Raw genomic sequence first — 22,772 nt, 5'->3', positions numbered from 1 at the left:
ACCTTGACATACAAAGGATTTCTATTATACTTCTTTCTGAAATGCTCTTAAAGGCTGTGGTGTTTGAACCCCTTTTTTATGTTATTTCTACTGTATGTTCCCTTAATCTGATTCTGAGTTCTCGGGTAGTTCCACCCACGTACTAGAGCCCACACCTACATTCCAGCAAGTAGGTGACATATGTGCTGCAGCAGGTGATAAACTTTTTAATATTAAAGTTTCTCCTGTAGTTTATTAGAATGGAGTTGTTTTTTTGGGGCCCTTACATGTTCGGCATACTATACATCTTCCACATTTCAAAAATCCTACCTGGTCTAGAAATGTTATTGTCTTTTTAGGTAGGTCTGGAATAATTTTGAAAAGTCTGTTTTTTAAGATAGGTGGGCATTTATAAATACATACAGGGCACTTCAGGAGTATTTTTTCCAATATGGGGTCCCTGCCTAGAATAGTCCAGTGTTTTTTAAAAGCTTTTGCAATTTGTTTATACTGCCTGTTGAAATCAGTATTAAAAGCCAGAGTGTAATCTGTATGGTCTAGTTGTTTAGGAATTAGGAGTTGTTCCCTACTTGTATTTCTCACCTGTTGTTTGACTTTATTTAGTTTATCTTCCTTGTAACCCTTCTTTATGAACCGATCCACTATTATGGTGGCTTGTTTTTTCAACATGGTATTCAGAATCGCAATCTCTTGATTCTGATAAGGTGGCTTTTGGGTAAAGCTTCCAACCACTTTGGGTAGTGTCCACTGTTTATAGGGATATATCCATTTTGGTCTGTTTTTTTGAAAATGAGTTTGTGTATTTAATTCGTTTTTTCCCTTTAAAATTTTCTAAATCTAAATATTGATCCCTTTCTTTATCCCATTGCGCTGTGCAAAATTCTTTGTATTTGTTAACAGTTATCTCTTCTAACAATTTGTGCAAAATGGCCCCCGCTTCCTCACACACTAAAAAATATCGTCAATGTATCTGAAGTATGTTTTTAGTTCTGATCTCCTTCTCCCGTAGATCTCTTCTGCCTCCCATTTACTCATAAATATGTTGGCCACTTTGGGGGCATATTTAGCCCCCATGGCCATGCCCCTTTTTTGTACATAATAATGTTTTTTGTGCACAAAATAAATTCCCACCCATTGCTAGCTATAACCCATTAGCCATGAATTCTATTTGCTTATATTTTAATTGTTTTTGTTTTTTAAGGGCCCACTCTAAGACACATTTTTTTTATTTTATTGATGAGATCTCTGCTGTCTTTGATGTACGATGGGTATCCCTGTTGGAGATAAGGGTCCAGATACTCTCCTACTCTCGAAAATAGTGAGCTAACACCACTAATAAAGGGTCTGCCTGACTTCATTTTTGTGAATTTTAGGTACTTGATACACTATAGGGATTTTTGGGGCATCTGGAATTAGATATCGGGCTTATTTTTTATCCAAGATTCCTTCATTGGTTGCCTTCTTGACTAGTCTGGTAAGTTTAGGTTTTGATTTATTAGTGGGGTTTCCTTTCAATTTCTCATATGTTTATTTATCTGAGATTAGTCTGTTTAACTCCTTTACCTAATCCTCCTTGTTAAGAACCACTATGCCTCCCCCCTTGTCTGCGGGCCTGATAATAATATTTTTCTTTTTCTCCAGTTCCTCTATGTCTTTCCTAATTTTGTTATCTCATCTGATGGGTTGAATTTCTATTGCTTCTTTTTTTTCCATCATCATTCTGAACACATCCATGCATTGATTATTACTTGTTCTGGGAATAAATGTAGAATGGTTTTTGAGGCCACTATGGGTGAATTGAGAGTTTTCTATGTTTGGGACAGTATTCCTTTTGGTAAAGTGTTTTTTATATTACCTTCCTAACAAATTTATGCAAATCAATGTATGCTTTGAATTTCTCAATGTTTTTTTGAGTCCTAATTGTAACACTTTGAGTTCATCATCCGTAAACACAATATTGCTTAAATTAAGTATACCCGAATTAGAATTTAGGTTTCCTTTTTTCTTTTTCAGAAAAACTGAAAATTGAAAGGATTAAAAGAGGTGCATGGAAGCCAACCAGCTCCCAGTCTGATGTACTCACCTTCCAGTCTGCCACCAACCAAGTAGACCTGTCTCACGATATAAATAAAGGACAGGGGTTTAGTTGACATGCATTTGCAAACGCATGTGTAAGCTGCAAGGCCTCTACACGGCACCCTATGTTACTTGCAGTCCTAACACTGTCTATTTTGAGTGGAGGCTCTGTGCTTTACAGGTCAATGCCTCATATAAAGTCCCAATCTGTGTTTTATACTGCATCCACCAAGGGGATGGAGGTGTATGCTTCTCAGCTAGTCCATTTCAGTTTTGTACCATCGCTACAACATAGCTATTAGAGCTGTGTGATATTAGACCAGTCATAGATGGGAGCGGGGGGGGGGGGGGGAGGTTTGGGCTGTCTCCCCCTCACCTGTCTCCTATCTATCCATTAGCAGCAATGTGCTTCCATTGTGGATACATTCAAAATAGACACTGCAAGTAACACAGGGTGCCGTGTAGAGGCCTTGCAGCTTACACATGCGTTTGCAAATGCGTGTCAACTAAACCCCTGTACTTTATTTATATCGTGAGACAGGTTGATGGCAGACTGGAAGGTGAGTACATCAGACTAGAGGCTGGCTGGCTTCCATGCACCTCTTTTAATCCTTTCAATTTTCAGTTTTTCTGATACAGGGATGGAGACGCTGGGCATTACCTGCTGGTGTCTCACTTAAAGTCCCAAATAGCCTACATTGTTCCTTTTTTCCCCTCCCTTCCCTCTGCAGCCTCTGTATTTACCCTGTTGTATTCTCTTTGATAGTTGTGGTATTTTTTGGGGCCTGGTGGTGTCCAATATCCATTCTGCCCCCCCCCCCCGGTTGGTCCCTAGTATCCTCCCCTCCCCCTTGGTCTTGCATTGACCTTCTATGGGGCCCCCCATATATCCCCGTTGTTTAAAATCCCCCCTGAAATTATCATTGCTCGGTGGTTCATAGTGATATTGTGGGGGTCCATTATATCCATACTGAAATGGTAGTGGCGCATTGTGTTTGGGTGAGGGTGTATCATATGCTAATTGTTCATGTCTGTTATGTACTGGGAGGTTGTATTTGGGTGTATTAAACACAAACAAATAAATGCCCAAGAGATATTTACACACCACGATTTTGTGCTACCCTAGGCAAGACTAAAGTGGGCCCCCCATTCAAATTTGTCCCACCCCAGCTGCGGTATACCGTTCTTGTCTTGTCACAGTGAACAGCTGTGGCTTCCTCATCAGACCCTGAGACATGATTCATCCATGTCCCATATAAAGAATTACTTGCCATCATCTGACATTCACGGTCATACCTCACATGTGTGGGACAAACGTTGCTTGCATGCATGCGGAACCGACACGAGCATTCGCCTTTGTGCGCAAAGACAGAGACACTTTACATTTTTTTTATATTCATATTTTATTTTTACACTGTTGCTTTTTTTTTATCACTTTTTTTGATGTCACAAGGGATGGAAACATCCCTGTGATAGCAATAGGCATGTGACAGGTACCCTTTATAGAGAGATCTGGGGTCTATAGGACCCCAAATCCCTCCTCATTTAAAAGCATTCAAAATACTAAGATCAATGTTTTTGAATGCTTTCGGAAGTGATGTCATGTCATTGCTTCTGGTTTACTGTTATGAACAGCAGATCAAAGCTGAGCATGGCTTTGCTTGGCTGTCAAGCCAGCGGACGCGGTGGAACGGGAGATCCCGAGAGAGTTGCAGAAGAAGGTGGGGGGGGGGGCGATGCCCCCTACTGCTGCCTGTAATAGCTAACCAGTGGCTAGTAAGCTGCTCTGATTGCGAATACAAAAGAGCCGACGTCACCCCTGTACAACCAAAGGTCCAGCGAAGTATGGGTATTGCTGGATGGGAAGAGGTTAAAGAGCTGCCTCTGTCCTTGTGCCTGGTGGCTGCGCTGCTTCCCTGAAAAATGCTGCCCAAGGCAAACGCCCCTGCTACAAATACTGACCTTTATGTTTGAAAGTCCAACTCCACACTTACCCACGTACCCCTCAATTACCCCTCCCTTCCCATCCGGTGGACCCACTGGCAGTATATTTTGCTTAATTTACATTTTATACTTACCTTTCTTAGAAGATTTCAGGTTGGTCACATGATATGCTAGGTCTTCTTCCTCTTCGATCTTGTCCTGGTGGTGAGTGGTCTTTTGATGCTGCAAATGGCAGCACTATTTAAAATTATGTAGCACTGCTCACTGTATCAATATACTGTGAAAGTAGGGTGTTGTGGTGACATCTCCCCAGGGGAGGCCCCATGATGCTCTGAATTCAAAGCATGTCCTCAATCTTCTGGGCACCGAGGGCACTTTGAGAAAAAAGATGTCCTGGGGGTTACGTAGCCCAAGGCTGAAGGTAAGTATTGCTGCCTGTGCTGCTTTTTTTATTGTAAACTGCTGCTAGGGAATCATTGGGCTTTAACCATTTGCCTACTGGGCACTTTCCTGCCTGGACCAATTTTCAGCTTTCAGAGCTGCCACGCTTTAAATGATAATGGCAATTGCGCGGCCATGCAACGTTATACCCAAGTCAATTTTTTATCTTTTTTTTTTTTAACAAATGCAGCTTTCTTTTGGTTGTATTTAACCACTTACCCACCAGCCCTATTTCGGACACTTTTTATTTACAAGTTAAAACCAGTATTTTTTCCTAGAAAACTACTTAGAACCCCCATATATTTTTTTAGCAAAGACTCTGGAGAATAAAATGTCGGTCATTGCAAAATTTTTTGTCACGCGGTATTTGCGCAGCGGTCTTTAAAACGCCATTTTTTTTTTAAAAATTTGAAAAATCACATTTCACTGCATTTAAAAAATACTAAACAGTAAAGTTAGCCCATTTTTTTTATATATTGTGAAAGATGATGTCACGCCGAGTAAATAGATACCCAACATGTTACGGTTTAAAATTGTGCCCCCCCGTGGGATGGCGACAAACTACGGTCAATAGAGATCTCAATCTGCGACGCTTTAAATTTATTTAACGGTTACCAGTTTAGAGTTAGAGTGTAGCTCTTTTTTTTAATTATTGCCCACGCTCTGGCGATTGTGGCAATACCTGACATGTGTGGTTTGAACAGCGATTTAATTCGTGGCTCGACTTGCGTATACGTTTTTTTTTGTGCGCGAGCTAACTGTGACGGGGGCAGCTAAATTTTTTTTTTTCCTATTTATTTTTTCTTTTTTTTTAACTTTATTACAGGTTTTTTTAAAAAAATAAAAATCTGATCACTTTTATTGCTGTCACAAGCAATGTAAACATCCCTTGTGACACCAATATGTAGTGACAGGTACACTTTATGGAGGGATCGAGGTTCTAAAAGACCCTAGACCCCTCCACTACACTTCCCTGTATGCAAAACGCCGAAAACGGCTTTTTTGCATACAGCCGTTTTTCAAATCTGCCGCCTTTTGCAGAACAGTAACCCGGAAGTGACATCATGGACGCCGCCTCCGGGTTACGTCATCGGAGACCCGATCGATGCCGTTTCCGGCATTCATCCGGACTCCATCCAGCCGGCGGATGTGCCGGTGGGACGGGAGCCCCGAGCAAAGCCACGGAAGGCGGCAGGAGGGGGGGGGGGATGTCCCCTCCCGCCCCCCCGGGTAACGATCGAGCGGCTCCCGAGCCGCATCGGTCGTTACCGACGGAAAGCCGACCGTCGGCTTCAAACCACGGTACTGGGATGATGCCTCTAGCTAGAGGCATCATCCCGGTATAACCCTGCAAAGTCAGCCGACGTAGGTCTACGTGGCTAGATGTTAAGTGGTTAAATCACTGCTTTTTTTTTTTTTTATATTTTACTAAATAAAAGTGAGTGAAAATTTTGAAAAAAAAAAGTTTTTCTTAGCTTCTGTCAGTAAATATTGTAATAAGTAATTTTTATCCTTCACTGATGATGTGCACTGATGAGGCGGCACTGTTAGGCTGCCCTGATGGACACTGATGAGGTGGCACTGACGAGAAGGTACCTACATGCCTCACTGATGGGTACTGATAGGTGGCACTGATAGGTGGCACTGGTGGGCACTGATAGGCGGCACTGGTGGGTGACACTAATGGGCACTGATGGGCGGCACTGATGGTCAGAACTGAAGAGCAGGCACTGATGGGCACTCACTGGCAGCAGTAATTGGTGTCACTGATGAGCACTGCAGGAGCTTGACTGTAATCAGGGCACTGATGATCAGTACTCTGATTACCTGTCCTGGTTATCCTTTTGAGGAGATGCTGCTGATCTGCTCTCCATGCCACACACTGACAGTGTGAGGCGAGGGGCACCGTTAAACGGCACTTCTACATTTACATGTGACAGGCTGTGATTGGACACAGCCGATCACATGGGTAAAGAGCCGCGTCATCGAGATTGGGGTCACACTGTGTCTTAGGAACATGGCACGGCCACGATCGCTGCACTGCACTCCCTTGCGTGCATGCGAGAGCGCCCTTTCTGGGGCACCATCAGATGCACTGAACAACGCCCAGGCCCAAAGTGCAATTAATTTTCCACTGTCTAGGGAGAATTCTTTTCTTTTTTTCCACATAAAAATTTAACTTTGAAGTTCCATACACAAACGTTGCACAGTATGTGGGTTAATAATCCATATTTTTCCTTGAGCCCCCTAACTGGCACATTTCCGATGCATTTAGCGAGGAAGAATTTTTTTCACTTCAAAACATTTTTTTTTTTTTTTTTTCTATGAGCAGAGACTCGGTAACTAATAGAAAATAATTTTTTAATAAACTTAAACAGACCCTCACAGATCTCTTTTAGGGTTGCAGAAGCCAAACACTATAAGGTATTTCATATTTACAAGCCTATGGCTCAGGTAAAATTTTACCAACATCATAAATTTATCTGCAAGACATATTTCTCAAGCGCTTTCTTGCTCTGCTAAGGTTATCGTCTTCTAGATTTGTGGTCTTTGCGAAGGTGGCATTTGATAGATTAATGGCTTTCACTAAAACCTTGCATTTTCTCTTTGCTCATTTTTGTTTATGTCTAAGATTTTGTTTTTCACGGCAAGAGCAATAAAACGTCTGCTGATACCATGAATCTGCCAATCAGCAAATATAACGGCGGGTAAATGACCAGTGTCTACACGCTTGGCCTGACAAGGCGGCATTCTTCAGAAAATATATATAAAAATGTTTATACGTTTTTTCTATAACGTTATTAAAAGGGAAGTTTATAGAAATACAGGGAACATCAGCGAGGCAAAAGCATGACGCACAAATAGTGCCAATTATGTACTAGGATGAGTAATCCAAACAATCTCTCTCTACAGTTGAACTTTACAGCAGATATTTATGTTGAGTCTTAAAGGGGTTTTCCATTCTGAATTAAAATCCTCCCCCGTGGACCCAACCTGATCATCAATTTCAGCAATCAGCTACAAGATTGATGGAATGGTTACAGCTACTTGGTATTTGTTGGTATGAGACTGAAGACATCCCAAAGGCAATAGTCAGATCTTGAAGAAAGTGGCTCAGCATTTCCAAATGCCAAAAAAGCAGATGCTCTTAGAGAGTCATGACACAGGTGATCAGTGGTAGAAGAAAAGTAACTCTCAGTCTTTGCAAAGTGACAGGTTACTAAAGATGCCTGTACACTTTTTAATGGAAAAAAAAAAAAAAGGTCCCCCAGACTCCTGTTCATCTCATTTACAATGCACTCCATATTTTGCTGCCTCACAGCAATACCACTGATATTTGTCCAAATAAAGGGTCGCTGATAAGAGGCATCAAGTCAGCGGGGGGCTATAGTGCCGATCAGTGCCAATGGCATTGTTCGTTTGAGAAAAACCCAAAAGGCTGGTTGTACACAAGTTAATTAGATAGGCCAACTTGTGTACAACCAGCTAGCCCACACATGGATCAAAATTCGGCCGGTCCCTGCTTAACTGGTCGAGTTTCGATCCATAAATGGCCCGCTTAACTTGAAACATGAGAGGGGTTCAGGATACTCCAAAATGATCACTAGAAGGGCACACTTCTAGGAACAAATCCTTATAGATGCAGGTACACATGAAAATCTCAAACACAGGTCTTACTCATAATATCTTAGAAGTTGTCTGCCACCCAGCTTCAATAGGTAGATCCTCAATGAGGGAAATAAAAGATCCTTCTCCAGACCATGATTTCAGGACAGTGCCCCTTAGCAAAAAAAAAATATTTAAAATCCATTAGAAATCTTCTTCAGGCCTGTAGCTCAGGACCTGCTGAGGTCCAGACTGCAGCCCATGACTCATAATAGCTGCCATCCTGGGAAGCAGCCCTAGGAGAACTGGAACCCAACATTTATCACCTCAGCAGCCAACTTCTGGATGCCTCTTTTCATGGAATGGCTGATGGACATGATAAATATTTATGCAGGACATTTGACTCTGCTTGCCCTATATTCTGGAAGCTTCTTCCAGAAGCAGGTGAGAGAAATCAAACACCCATCTAGGAAATAGGGATGATCGAAATTTTTGAAAAGTTCGGTTCGACCAGAACACCCGAACTTCCCGAAAGTTCGGGTCCGGATTACAGAACCCCATTGAAATCAATGGGACCCGAACTTCGGTAATCAAAAAACACAATTTTGAAGCCCCTAAAAAAGTGCCTAGGGTTCTGGGTCATGCCCCAGGGACTATTAATCACACAAAAAAATTCTTAAAAATTGTCGTTTTTGATAGAGAGCCAATTATTGAAAAAATTATTGAAAAAAAAAAAAAAAAAGAGATTTCTTTGGATTTAGTGTCTGGGGGGTCTGTGAAGTTTCAGCTCTGTAGCATATCCAGAAAAAAAAGATTGTTTGTCTTAGAATTGCAGTAGAGCAGGCATATGGCTCCGCTATTTTCACACCTGGCCGTTTTTGTTGCAGGCGTTTATTGGGCTTTTTTGTGGACGTCTTTGGAGGCAGGCATGACATCTGAACTTCTGTGTAGGGGTATATATATACACACACACATATATGTATATATACACATACACACATATAGGTGTGAAAGTAGCGGAACCCTAGGCCTGCGCTAATGAAATTATTTGCAGGCATAGGGCTCCGCTCCTATCACACCTATATGTGTGTATGTGTATATATACATATATGTGTGTGTGTATATATACCCCTACACAGAAGTTCAGATGTCATGCCTGCCTCCAAAGACGTCCACAAAAAAGCCCAATAAACCTCTATACAGAAGTTCAGATGTTATGCCTGCCTCCAAAGACACCCAAAAAATGCCTGCAACAACACACCTGTTCCATTGCATTTTGGTCGGTTCTGGTTGCCGAATTCCGAACTTTTTCCGCAAAAAGTTTGGAATTCGGCCGAATTTCGAACATTCAATGTTCGGGTCGAACCGATGGTTGACCCGAACCGTTCGATCATCCCTACTAGGAAACCCTGACCATGCAAAAACAATAGATTACTTCTCCACTGACTGAAATGAAGAAAAAAAACTACATTTATCCTAGCAACCTAACTAGATGAGGGCACTACAACAGTAAGTCGGACATGTATGCAACTCGGTAGCATAAATCATATTTGTTCCTTTTAATTGCCTGTGAAGGGCCTTGCTGCAACACATGAAATCAAGGGACAGCTCTATCAAGTGGAACAACAGCAGTGGCTGCAGGCAGGAAGTCACACCACACTTTGGGGCTCCTGTACTACTGCACCTGTATCTAGTGTCCACTGAGGTCAACTGGCCCAGAAGAGCAACACTTTCTGCAGCCCGATTCCCTTGCTGACTGTGTGCAGCTCTTTCTCTCTGATCTGCACAGTGCCTGGGTCTTGGCTTCAGCAGCTCAGCCCAGAGAACAGTCACCCTGGCTCTCCCTGCTCTGTCTACTGCAGCCTGTGTCACTCTGCCTCTGGACTCTCAGGCAGCACAATCTCTTCTACTCTAATCAGGCTGGCTGCCATGCTCACCCCTTGCTACCTTGTTGTCCTTACTCATCTCCCCAGCATGTTCTCTCCACCTGCTTGTATGATTAAAGTCTGTGCTGAGAAAGAAAGCCAATCCCAGTCTTGCTCTCTCCTCTGAGCTCCAGCAAAAATGTCCACCTGTACTAAGGACACTTCCTGGGGCCGATGGGCAGGGCTTAAAGTCCGGCCAGGGCTGCACACATATGCACACATTAGCAGATTTGTCACCAGCAACCAGGGCCGAGACAAGGGGTGGGCAGGTGGGATGACTTCCTTGGGTGCAATGGTTTATTGCAGGGATTTGGGCACCCTGACCCTAAGGGAAGGAGGGGGTGCAGTTTGGCACCTTTGCCCTGGGCGCTGGATGGCCTTGTCCCGGCGCTGCCAGCAACAGCCATGTTTGCCAATGGGCCCCCCCCCCCTCCCACAAAGAGACAAGAAAAGGTACACACACACACCTGTAACATGGAGAAACTCCCCCATCTTTGGTCACACACATACTCTGTGCCCAAATCCCATCTTCACAAAAAAGGAGTCTTTTATTGATGAACAATTCAGGTTTAACACATCCTTCATTTCTATATTTCTGTAATGGTATTCCTGTACTTATCAAGTGGAAGGGCTATGGCTCAAAGAAAAATTTATAGGAACGCAGGAGTGTGTCCACAGTTTTTGGCACCAGATGGACTATTTAAGGGATGCTCTTACTTACTGTCAGTGCTGATTGGTCTTAGCAGCTTTTCCTGTGTCCTGAGTGTATCCTGTATCTGATTTCTGTTGATGACACGGCTTGCTACTGACTTGATCTTGGATCCTGCTTGTACCTCTGCCCACCTGTTCCTGACCTCGGCTTCGTTCCTGACCACGCTTCTGCCTATGTTTCTGTTCCTCGTTGCCTGCCTTCTACTGACCTCAGCTACCCCTGTGACCTCACTCCTGCTTCTGACTTGGCTTCATACTACTTCTGAGTGTCTGCTTCGGCTGTTCTTTATAACTGCGTCAGTCATCGCAGTGTGTTCCTGCCTAAAGCCTGAGAATTTCGACAAGCCACACTTTCAGAACCTGCAGTACATGCAGAGTGCCCTTTGGCCTCGGCTGGTCCAGCATGCTTTAAATCTGCTCCTGATCTGATATCCTGCCTGACTTCTCAAGCCTCCATCTTCTGCTGCATGTTCTGCTACCAACACCTACAGGCACTCATGTTTCTCCTGTCCCTTGGCACCATCTGTTTCACCTTCAGCCGGGCCTTGGCTGGAGATATAAGGGAGGTCAAGCTCATCAATTCAATCTCCTACCAGGTACGTGACATTTTATCTGTTTCAACATCAATAGTTCTGCACAGTGCAAGTGCAACATAGGTCTTCCATTGTCCACAGGCATACATTGCAGTATATCAGGGGTAGACTCTTCCAATCACCCTCTGTCCCAGACTCCTATGGCTCAGATTTTATTGACTAGCCCTACCTACCACACCCACTCAGGGGGAGGGGCCTCCCTAAAATGGGTCCTAACTCATGCTAAGACACAGATGGAGTAATGCAGCATGGGGATGCAGCACCATACACATTGGTTACAGCATGTGCAATGGTGTGTATCCTATTACCTGCAGATGTCTGCTTCTGCTAAAAATCTTTCCCTCTGAGTCCATGGTTAGCCCCATGATGTTTCTCCAGAAATAAATTATTTTTTGCAGAGGGAATGGATTAAGTTGCAATGTAATACTTTCGCACCAACTGTACCCAAGAAGAGGGTAAGCCACACACTTTGGTGACAAACCCTGTTTTGAAGAATGCTACACACTGTATTAGACAGAATGCATATTCTGCTCAACATTATTTTCCCTCTTACCCAATTCTAAATTGCAATTTTTTTAACAAACATTTAACCGCTTGCTGACCACCCCATGTACATTTACTGTGGGGCAGCGGCTCCTGTGAGCAGAATCATGCCAGGTACGCGATTCTGCACTTCCGGGTCTGGGGCATGTACACAGCAGAAGCCAATTAGCGGGCCTAGCGGACCCAATGAGGGCGTTTCCAAGAGATACTGCGAACAGGCAGCGTAGTCAAACACTGCAATATACCCGTATGTCAGGTGTACTTTCTGGTTCCTGGTCACTAGCGCTGATTAGGGATGATCGAACTTTTGAAAAGTTCGGTTCGGCCAGAACATCCGAACTACCCGAAAGTTCGGCCCGGATTTCAGAACCCCATTGAAATCAATGGACCCGAACTTCGGTAATCAAAAAACACCATTTTAAAGCCTGCCTTTAAAGTGCCTAGGGTTCTGGGTCATGCCCCAGGGACTATTAATCACACAAAAAAAGTTCTTAAAAATTGTCATTTTTGATAAAAAAGTCAATTATTGAAAAAATAAAAAAAAAGAGATTTTTTGATTTTGACTTTGGATTGTGTGATTTTGTGTCTGGGGGGTCTAAACGGTGTACCTGTGAAGTGTCAGCTCTGTAGCATGTCCAGAACCCCCAAAAAAAGATCATATAAGTGTAAAAGAGGGGTCCCACCATCCCTGCTCTACTGAAAAATGATCTTTTTCTCTGGTTCTGGACATGCTACAGAGCTGAAACTTCACTGGTACACTTGTTAGACCCCCCAGACACTAAATCCAAAAAAAGTCATGCCTGCCTCCAAAAATGCCCGATAAATGCAAGAAAAAACGCAGTAGATGAGCCGTATTCCTGTTCTAATAAAAATTATAAGAAAATGCTAATTTTTGGGGGGTTATGGACATGCTACAGAGCTGAAACTTCACAGGTACACTTTTAGACCCCCCAGACACTAAATCCAAAGACATTTTTTTTTTTCAATAATTGGCTCTCTATCAAAAATCTATCAAAAATGACAATTTTTAAGAACTTTTTGTGTGATTTAGTGTCTGGGGGGTCTAAAAGGCATACCTGTGAAGTTTCAGCTCTGTAGCATGTCCAGAACCATAAAAAAAAGATCATATAGGTGTAAAAGTAGGGTCCCACCATCCCTGCTCTACTAAAAAATTATCTTTTTTTCTGGTTCTGGACATGCTACAGAGCTGAAACTTCACAGGTACACTATACACAAGTTCAGATGTTTTGCCTGCCTCCAAAAACCCCCCAAAAAATGCCTGCAACAACACACCTGGGCGTTTTTTTTTTGACGCTAGCGGTTTTTTTGGCATTTTTTTGGGTTCTTTGGAGGCAGGCAAAACATCTGAACTTGTGTATAGTGGTGTATATACACACATACTTATATGTATATATACACCTAGACATATATAGGTGTGATAGGAGCAGAAATATATTGGTGTTAATTATTTCATTAGCGCAAGTAGTTTTTTCTGCTCCTTTCACACCTATATATGTGCAGGTGTATATATACAGACATGGGTGTGTATATATACACCCTATACACATGTTCAGATGTCATGTCTGACTCCAAACATGTGCTCAAAAAAGCACTAGCAACGCCTGCAGCCAAAAATGCTGGCGGCGGCGAAGCCATATTCCTGCAGCGAAAGTCACCTAAGAGAAAATAGCTTTTCTCTATTGCGGTCACCCTGATATGGAAGGGTTTGGTCACCCTGCCATAGCAGTCACTGTCAGTTCACCCTACACTACATTACGGTCACCCTGACACTTCACACTTTCCCTACAGAAACTAAATTTTTTAAGCTAACTAAAGTGTAAAGGAGCACTCTAACTACACTAGATATCCCTTTCCTGACACTAATAAATGCTAAATGACACTTTAAAGTAAAATTAGCAGAACTGCTTCCACTCTCTTCCATGTCCAGTATAACAATGCTAGGAATTTGGCGGGGGCTATCTTATATACTGGGGGGGCGTATTCACTAATGATTGGACTATGGACCCCCTAGTCACTCCAATCACATTCCTAGCATTCTTCTGCCCCCTCAATTAGCTTTTGCTAATGGTTCTGGTCCAATCACAGGCTTTTAAAGCCCATTTCCTGAACCATTGCATTTTGGTCGGTTCTGGTTGCCGAATTCCGAACTTTTTGGGCAAAAAGTTCTAAATTCGGCCAAACCTCGAACACCCAATGTTCGGGCCGAACCGATGGTCGACCCGAACCGTTCGATCATCCCTAGCGCTGATCAAATACCACCAAAAGAAAAATCTATTAGAAAGCTCTATCTGTGTAAAAACAAATTATATAAATGTCGTTTGGGTACAGTGTTGCATGCCTGAGCAATTACCAGTTAAAGTAGCGCAGTGCTGAATAGCAAAGAATTATCTGATCACGAAGAGGGTAAAATTTTGCTGGGGTCAGGTGGTTAAGGTCTGGTTGCAAGGCATCAAAGTGATCATTTCCCATTTTAGTCTTGTAAAAATAAAATCTCACAGGGCATTTGAGGAGCGCTGCCTGATGCGACTGGAATTCCTGTGCAACGGGTCTGAAACACTCAACAATGCTGTACCCGTAATCTAATTAAATGCAAAACCCCAGCGATTGGATGCGAGAGGAGGATTGAAAGCGAAGGGAGGCTGCTGGCTCCAGCAGCTAATTGAACCCACTCACATGTAATCACTCATGCGCGTGATCATGCGAGTGATCAGCCCTGGATGCAGGCAGTCTTCCCGAGCGATTACACTGCTTTCAATGGGACTGCCTCTCGCAGCTAATCATGGGAACCCCACTGGGATTCTCACATGTATTTGAACTGCGGTTACATTCACAAGTGTGATTGCACCCTAATGCACATTAATGACAGCTTTAAAATTCAATGCCTGAGTAAAAGAGCCGTAACACTTTCTGATATAAAGTGAATAATAAGCTGTATATCCATTGAAAGCCCTTATTTCTCATTTTATGTGAAGAAATATCCGCAGACCTTACAGATAATCTAGTGTGTGAATTATTCCTTTTTAACCAGTTGCCGACTACCCACTGCACATTTACTGCGGCAAGGTGGCTCGGCTGCGCAAGCCAAAGTAACTGTACGTCGGTCGTATGCGAAGCTAGGGGGCACGCGCCTCCGCCGTCCACATTCAACAGGTCCAGGCCAATGATTTTTGGCCTGGACCTGGTGATCGGTTCTGACCAATTGCAGAATGTCCTGTGCCTGTGTAATGTAAACACAGGCACAGGAAATTATGCAATCTCCTCTCCTGGAGTCCTTTCCGGTGTAACGTGAGAATTACCTACCCCGTGAGAAAAACCTACCCTCGTCACTTCCGGGCATGAACAGCTGAGCAGCGCAGCAGTGCGCATGCTCAGAGCCCCGGAGACCTAATGAAAAAGATAAGGAGCTGACTACAGGGCATGCGCAGTAGGATGAAAGTATTAGGGTGTCCGTGAAAAAAACCTACGGTGACATGAAAACAGCTGTACTACAATATGAGTCATCACCGCTCCTTCCCCTGACACTTCACTGATGTCGGCTAGTAAATATAAAAGCGGCTGGCGGCTCCGTTATTTATCTTCTCATACACCCGCCGCCGCTTTTATATTTACTAGCCGACATCAGTGAAGTGTCAGGGGCAGGAGCGGAGATGATTCATATTGTAGGGCAGCTGGTTTAATGTAACGGCCGCGTTATACACACTGAGGGTGAACCGGAAGTGACGAGGGTAGGTTTTTCTCACGGGTAGGTAATTTTCACGGAACACCGGGTTCCAACGTGGGAAAAGAGAGCATCAGACAGTACCAAAGCACTACACTGACACCAGTACACATAGACACACATTTACCCTCCGATCACCCCCCCCCCCCAGTTAACCCTTTCACTCCCTGTCGCAGTGTACACTCTATACAGTATACAGATAATTTACCAATCGTGGTATTAGGGTCACTTGTGACTTCAGTTATTTTGAGAGACACTTAGTGGTAGTTAGTTTCTGTCCCAGATTTAACCCCCTGATCACCCCCAGTTAACCCCTTCATTGTCCTGTCACAGTGTCACTTTTATAATGTACAGATCTTTTTTCTGATCACTGTATTAGTGTCACAGGTGACATCAGTTAGCATTAAAGTTAGTTAGCATCAATTTAGGACAGCGTCACATCCCCGCCACATATTTAGTATTACATTTTAACCCTTTGTCAGTGACGCACAAGCACACACTAAACACCTCCATTACTAGTATAGTGTCTGAACAAATCAATATCTTTGATCTGATCAGAACTATACTTGCATCCCCAATATTTTAGTGTTCCCAAAATGCTGCATTAGCAGGATCATTCCCAACACCTGCCAGCACCTGTGTTTAGCCCCTCGGCCCATTCCCCAAGAAGTGAAGTATCAGCAGAATACTGTCACTTCCAATACACAGTACACTAAACTGCAGCATTAGCAGAATCAGGCCTGATACCTGTTAGCACTAGCAGTTACATGTTTTGGTAGCGGTTAAAAACAGTCCTTGACAACCAGGTGCTTTTTTACCTGTGAGTCCCACTAGGTACCTATAAATTTTTTGGCCAAAATGTCCAGACAGAGGTACACTAGCGAAGAGGCCTACACGATGCTGAGCATGACAGATGAGAGTGATGGGAAAGACTCACTGTCAGAATCAGGCTCAGTATTTGAACCTGTAGACAGCAGCGGCACCCTGACAGATAGCGCGGACGACGGAGTAGTGGTCCCTGCTAAGGTCAGGCGTACCCGACCCCGTTTTTCTGTTGCTGAGGTGCAACAACTGCAGGGTTCTCGTATGCAGTAGAGTGTCGGTACTAGTGCCGCTCAATCTTCTGGTGAACTGGCAAGCACCAGCGGCCTAGTACATCCTGGTCATAATCAAACCAGCACTGCAGTAACACTTGGTGACGTAACGAGTCCCATAAGTGCAGGTCAAGCTGGTGTGGTGGCTAGCACAAGTATTGTCCCGCAGTTACCAAGAAGTCAAAGACAGACTCGTAGAGCCCATAGTGTCCTTCCTGATGCACTTGCAAATCCTGATTAGGAGCCCACCACTTTTGCAGCACCCATACTTCACTGACCAACCCGGAATTCAGGTGGAAACAAGCGATTTTTCTCCCCTTGGTTTTTATAAGCTGTTTTTCATGGAAGATCTGTACAGATTGTGGACCAAAGCAATTTATGTGCCGATCTTATGCCCATGTTCTCTGTCGACCTGGCCAGGCTTACATACGAGAAAATCTTGCGGTTCATGCAATTCAGTGACAATGAACTCTGTCGTCCTCGGGGTGACCCTGGATATGACCGGCTTCACAATATTCAGCCCCTCGTAAATCACTTCAACCAAAAGTTTGCAGTCTTGTATATGCCCCAATAAGCTGTCTGCATTGATGAGTCCCTGATTACATTTTCTGGCCCCCTCGCTTTCGAACAGTTTCTCCCCAGCAAGAGTGCCAGATATAGGGTCAAGATGTGTAAGCATGTAGTTTCCTGGCCGGGCATGCACACTCCAGCTGGACACTTGCTCCGAAACGCGTTGTGAAGCCCAGCTGCCCTTCTTCCGCTCCTGACGTCAGACGATGCCAGACGCCGCCCAGCGGTCACGGCATCCCACCCGTCTGCCCGGAAGATTACAGAGCCGGCTCTCTCAAGTCTCCCTGGATCCTCAGACTTCCCGGACACCGCTGAGCACCGCTGACAGCTGGGCCATCTTCCCGGAGCCTGTCCCATCTACACGCTAATTGTTTTACCTCCATGTGAGTTACTACATTTTAAATGTCATATTAAACCTTCATTGCACTCAGAGGCACTCTCCCTCCTTCTTTTATCCTTATTATGCAAAGACCAGGGCCTATTTTGCGATTCGGCACTGTGTGATTTTAACGGACAATTGCGCGGTCGTGTGACCCTGTACCTAAACAAAATTGACGTACTTTTTTTCTTACAAACAGAGCTTTCTTTTGGTGGTATTTGATCACCTGTGCGATTTTTATTTTTTGCGCTATAAACAAAAAAAGAGCGACAATTTTGAAAAAATAACAATATTTTTCACATTTTTTTATATGAAATCCCCCCCCCCCCCCAAAAAAAATGTAAAAATCTAAATTTTTTAACATTTTAGGCCAATTTGTCTTCTGCTACATATTTTTGGTAAAAAAAAAAAATTGCAATAAGCGTATTTTGATTAGTTTACGCAAAAGTTATTGTGTTTACTAACTACGGGAAAGATTTATGTAATTTTTATTGTTTTTTTTTTAACTAGTAATGGCGGCGATCTGCGGGTTTTTTTGCTGGACTACGACATTGCGGCGGACAGATCGCACCCTTGACTGACATTTTTGACACTTTTGGGGGGTACCAGTGACATTACTACAGTAATCAATGCTATAAATATTCACTGTTACTGTCAAAATGACACTGGCAGGGAAGGGGTTAACTTTATTGGGGATCAGTGGGTTAAATCTATCCCTAGGGGCGTGTTTCTAACTGTGGGGGGCGTGGCTAGTGATGTAACCACCGAGACATACGATCCTACATAGCAGGATTGTATAGTCTCTGCACTTACATCAGGGAGAATGACAGATGGCTGTGTTTACATCAGCCATCTGCCTTTCTCCCTCTACTGAGCGGGCCGGTGGACATCGGAGCCGCCGGTCACACCCGCAGGGCAGGGATGTCCGTGAACGAGCGGGGGCGGGAGCGCGCCTCCAGCGACGCACGCTTGCCCCCTACAGGCTCCTGGGCGAGCGACGTAGCCCTACGTCGGTTTGCCCAGGAGCGGCTGACTGCCGCAGTAAATATACTGATGGCGGTCGGCAAGTGGTTAAACCACATCCAATTCGCATAACATGTAAATGTGACTGGCTTTCGATGGAGCCTGTTCACACATGTGCGGGGCAGTTTTGAAAAGGGTCCTGTTCGTTTTTGGGTCCTGTTCAGGTGCGAATTCAGGTAAAATTACACACCTGAACAGAAACGCACCGGACTTCCGGACTACAAACCACAGCCGCACATATGTGTGAACTCAGCCTAATGCCCCGTACACACGTGCAGATTATCTGAAGACTTTTGTCTGTAGACTTACCAAAACCATATAATAATATGAGGTCAAACTTTCAATTTGTATGCAATCCGGCAGGCCCTTGCACTACATAGAAAAGGTAAATCTGAAGACAAAAGTCTTCAGATAATCTGCACGTGTGTACGGGGCATTAGAGACAAATTGTCAGCACGGAAACATAGAGCCTTATTTTTCAACAACACAATTCTCAGTTCATTCTGCTGTATATTATAAAGAAGGATTTCAATGGTTACTACAACTACAGTTATTATAGATCTTCATTTAAACACCTGGATAAAATATAGCTACTCTCCCTGTCTCTCAGGTTTACAAAAATAATATTTCCAGATTTCTGTACTCACCATTTCCTCTCCTATATACAGTACATAATAGTTCTTTTTTTCTGCCATTCGGTGTAGCACACCTAACCTGTCCCAATTCTGTCCTGCAGAACAGACCAGCTAAGTCACATGACTGAGGACAGGTGCAGCTCATTACCTGACTGTCTGTGCAAAACAGGATGCAAGGACCTTCACCTTTTTCACGTTTTAACACTAGAGGGTTGCTTAAGTAATTTTATATTATAATTTTTTGTTATATTTATACATATATTTTACTTTATTTACTATACTTCAATGTGGACCCTTAAGCCTAGTACAAACGATGAAAAAATTGTATGAAAAATACCGCTTTCAAATCAATCGTACAATAATCTGCAGAAAAACTTGCGCGCTTCTTTGTTCGGTAAGCGCATAAACTCCAAAATGTATCTAATGAATCGCTCACAAGTATACACGCTCTCATAAACAGTGTACAGACCCCCCATGAGGAAACCAGGTGACCTGTGGCGCAACGTATAGATAAGGGGCTATTCTGACGTGACGTCACACCAAGGCGCGCACGATACTTGAGGATTGCGGTAATACACATTATGGTGGATGGTTACTCTCAGCTCGAACCTTTGATTGTATGGTGTATTATCGGTGCATACTTGCCAACTGTCCCTTTTTTCCTGGGACAGTCCCTGCAAATAGGAGCCTGTCCCAGGTAATTTATATTGTCCCTGGAAGCGCCTGTTAATCAGGCTGCCTATAAATGTTACGCAGAAGTAGTGCAGATGAATGGGAGACTTATTCCAACTCTGCTACTGTGGCCTTAAATTTGAAATCCCCTTTTTAATTTCTTGTAATTCTCTCTATATTGAGTAGAACCTATAATCTGATAAGTAGGCGAGATAAATTATGCAGAGTGGGCGGAGCTTCAGGGAAGTGGGTGTGGTAATTGATAGCTGTGCTGCAAAGTGTCCCTGGAAATTTTTTTTAACCACTTAAGCCCCGGAAGATTTTACCCCCTTCCTGACCAGGGCCTATTTTGCGATTCGGCACTGCGTGACTTTAACGGGCAATTGCTCGGTCGTTCGACGCTGTACCTAAACGAATTTGAAGTCCTTTTTTCCCCACAAACAGAGCTTTTGTTTTGGTGGTATTTGATCACCTGTGCGATTTTTTGATCATGCGCTATAAACAAAAAAAGAGCCTCAATTTTGCAAAAATAGCAATATTTTTCACATTTTTTTATATGAAATTCCCCCCCAAAAAAAAATGTAAAAATCAAAATTTTTTAACATTTTCGGCCAATTTGTTTTATGCTACATATGTTTGGGAAAAAAAAATCGCAAAAAGCGTATTTTTATTGGTTTGCGCAAAAGTTATCGCGTTTACTAACAAAGGGAAAGATTTTTGTCATTTTTGTTGTTTTTTTTTTTTAACGCGTAATGGCGGCGATCTGCGATTTTTTTGCTGTACTGCGACATTGGGGCGGACAGATCGGACCCTTGACTGACATTTTTGACACTTTTGGGGTTACCAGTGACATTTCTACAGTAATCAGTGCTATATATATGCACTGTTACTGTAAAATTACACTGGCAGTGAAGGGGTTAACTTTTTTTGAGAGGGAGGGGCTATGTGTGTCCCTAGGGGCGTGATTCTAACTGTGATTGGCTGTGGCTTGAGGCGTAGGAACAGTGATCAACAGTCCTACATAGTAGAACCGTATGATCACCATTCCTACACCGGGGAGAATGACAGGCGGCTTGTTTACATCAGCCGCCTGCCTTTCTCCCTCTCCACCGACGATCGTGAGTGACCGGTGGAGCGTGCTTGCTCCCTAGAGCCCTCACAGGCTAGCGACATAGACCTACTTCGCTCTGCCTGTGAGGGGCTGACTGCCGCAGTAAATATACTGTGAGCAGTCGGCAAGCGGTTAAATGTTGGCAACTATGTCGGTGTATAGCATTAGAGTGTGCACCCCAGAGCAGAAACAAACATGCATAGCAGCAAAGCACTGAACGGTGTCAGTAGGGCAGTGGATGGTGCCAGTTTTTTATTTTTTTTTTAATAATTTTTTACAATATTATTTTTTTATAGTTCTTTTTTAAAAAAAAAATTAGGAGCCTTTGGTGAAATATCAGGGGTCTAAACAGACAGAGAAAGTGACTGAGGACAGAGATTCCCCAATCGATTTTGCCACGATTTTTGTGTATTTCATAGGTCACGTGACTCAAAAAACCACAGCAAAAATGTAACATGGTGCATTATTGATGCGTTCTTGCTATCTTTTTAATGCATTTCAATAGGAAGGTGCATTTTTGGTGTGGTTTTTTCATGGGTCCTTTCACACGGGCGTTCCGTATGTCCGTTTTTCCTCCCATTCGTTTGCGGATGAAAAACGGTCATAATGTATGTCAATAGGATTGTGGATGTCAGCGGATGACCATCCGCTGACATCCATTTTGCGTCCATTCCGTTCAGTTCCATTTTTTGAGACGGAGTAGAACCCTATTTTTCTTCCGTTTAAAAAACAGAACGGACGCAAAAACGGATGTCAGCGGTGTCATCCTCTAACATCCGCAATCCCATAGACATACATTATGTCCGTTTTTCATCCGCAAACGGATGGATGAAAAACGGACATATGGAACGGACCCTACAAAAGTGCATCCGTGTCCATTTAAAAAAAAAAAAAAAGTCACTGAGCGGAACAAAAAACGTAGCTGACCATGTGAAAGGACCCTAACTGAACAAAAATGCAGCAAGCAGAATTTTTAACACCACAATGGAAAAGCAGTGGACCAGTGTGAAAACATACATAGAATCAGGGCTTTTTTTCAGCGGGAAAGCGGGGGAACGCAGTTCCGGCACCTCCAGAACTGAATGTATGTAATGGCAAGGGGTGCTGGGGTGTGCTGGAGGGTCTGTTGATGCTGGCTAGTGGCTAATAGGGAATCTATTGCTGCAGAGGATGGGGGTCTATTGTTGCTGGGAAGGTCTTCTGTTGCTCATAGGGATTTACTGTTGCTGGGGTGGGTCTTTTGCTGCTGGTGGGTCAGTTGTTGCTGGGAGGGATTTATTGTTGAGGGAGGGGTCTTTGTTGCTGGTTGCTGGAGGGTCTATTGATGCTGGCTACTGGGGAATCTAGTGTTGCTGGAGGGGATCTATTTGCTGTTGGAGGGGATCTATTTGCACAGAGGGTCTATTGTTGCTGGGGAAGTCTGTTGTTGCTGGTGGGGTATCATGTTACAGGGAATCAATCATTGCTGGGAGGGATCTACTGTTGAGGGAGGGGCCTAATGCTGCTGGCTGCTGGAGAGTCTATTGATGCTGGATGTTGGAAGTCCATTGTTGCAGGCGTGGATCTATTGTCGCTGGGGTGTCCATTGTTTCTAGATCTATTATATTGCCTTTCTTATTATCGTTAATTCTCTAAAAGGGGTGGTACTGGGAGGTGGGTAGGAGGTGAAACCAAGGAATGGTGCTCGGGGGTGGGTAGGGGACGGAGTCA

This window comes from Pelophylax lessonae (assembly GCF_965119305.1).
Source record: "Pelophylax lessonae genome assembly, chromosome: 11".
NCBI lineage: Eukaryota > Metazoa > Chordata > Amphibia > Anura > Ranidae > Pelophylax > Pelophylax lessonae.
This window is presented reverse-complemented; position numbering follows the sequence as displayed.